The sequence below is a fragment of the Chenopodium quinoa genome, unplaced genomic scaffold (genome assembly GCF_001683475.1).
Source record: "Chenopodium quinoa cultivar QQ74 unplaced genomic scaffold, ASM168347v1, whole genome shotgun sequence".
NCBI lineage: Eukaryota > Viridiplantae > Streptophyta > Magnoliopsida > Caryophyllales > Amaranthaceae > Chenopodium > Chenopodium quinoa.
The window spans coordinates 1,002,546-1,004,233 of NW_018743783.1; positions in this window are offsets into that span (position 1 = coordinate 1,002,546).

The following is a 1,688-nucleotide window of genomic DNA, read 5'->3' on the forward strand; positions in this document are numbered from 1 at the left end:
TTCTTTGAGCTGTTTGTTCCATCTTTTGATAAATTATTAAATTTATTTGTAATGTTTGTCATAATTATATATCTGTGTATGGAGTATTATTTTTGTAAATATTTTCATTTGGTCCATAATATAATTTAAGAACCCCTGTCTTGATTCTTTCTCTTCCATCTCCCATTTCGATCATAGTTCAATGTGACACAATTGGAGTTTTTGTTGTGGGTTGGCACTTATAAGTGCACCAAAAACAAGCATTAGTCATGTTTTGATCTGTGTTTGCTAGGTTCAGGGAGTTTAGTGTGATGTTTGTGATTAAATAATTAGTTTTTGTGTTTATGGCTGTATTGTAGCTCGAGCTGTGGGGTTGGTTGAAATGGTTTGGTGGTTGGGGTAGGAAAGTAAAGGTGGTTTGTTGGTGTTTTTTGTGCCTGCTACAGTTTCGGATGAAAACATCCTTACAGCTAGTTGGATACCCTTTCCCACCACTCGGAAGTAACAACCTGACATGCACTTTTCTTGGAGCTAGACATAAGACATAGCATGTTTCCTACTCTTGGTATGTTATTGGTATATGTTTAGTTCAAGTACAGAGCTTAATTCGCCCTCCAAATGATCGAATGATAGCCGTTTTGACATTATATTATTAAGATTGTATAAATTATTGCAGTAATATAGCCATGATATATTTCATAACTTGGGAAATATGAAGTTAGTGAGTCTAGTAGAATAAGAACTGTTGTCATGACTATTTCAAAGTGCCAAGAAAAATAATCATTGTGGAGCAACCATAATTGTAAGAGTCAGAGTGTGAGATAAATGACAAGGGTAGCAAAATATTGAAGATAGAGGTAGATCTGATCTGGTGAATAATTTTATCTAGTGATAGTGTCCACAGTGAACATAAAGCCCCATCAAGTAGCTCTAACAGACCTATAGGCAGTACTGCAGTGAAATAGAATAGGATCTTTAGAGTTAGGAAAGCAGGCAATTAATTAGGTAAGCAGTGGATGGAAAGTCTACGAGCCATGAGTGAAAAATCTTAACGTTTTTGTCCCTTAGGTCCCACCCCTTTGGCCCTTTCCATTCCCAATCCTCAAATTGCATATATTAGCTAGTGCATGGTACCTTTTACTTTGTTTAGCACAAAGATTGGATAAAGAATTTCCTAAACATGCTTATTTGCTTGTTGTTGCTCTGTGTACGTTCTTCCTGTATAAGTAGAGCACTTTGGAGGTAGCCACTTACAAATGTGAATTCGCCCTAACTGATTATTGTATATATGATTTCAGAACATGTTACTTGCTAGTTGATCCTTTCAAGTGTTATAATTTGAAGTGCAATCAACTATTGATAATAAGTATTATAATTTAAATTGTCCTATTGCAATCCAGGTCAGTTCGAGAAGAGGTGCTAAAATCAGAATTAACAAAAAAGCTTCTGTTGGTAGATTTATTCATTGTGCTCTCCTCTTTTATCTGCCAGAATAGCAAACTCTATAAGTCTCCAATCAAAAGATTATTGTCAGGTAATAAGATAAAGAAAGAAAAAAGGAGCAATACTTCCTTTTTCTCATATATTTTCTCTTTGGAGATTGTTATTGTCAGAGGTGGAGCAAACAAATCTTTGCTCTTTATCAGACGAGCAAACAATTCTTTGCTCATTTTATCAAATGAGCAAACAATTCTTTGTTTATCAAATAA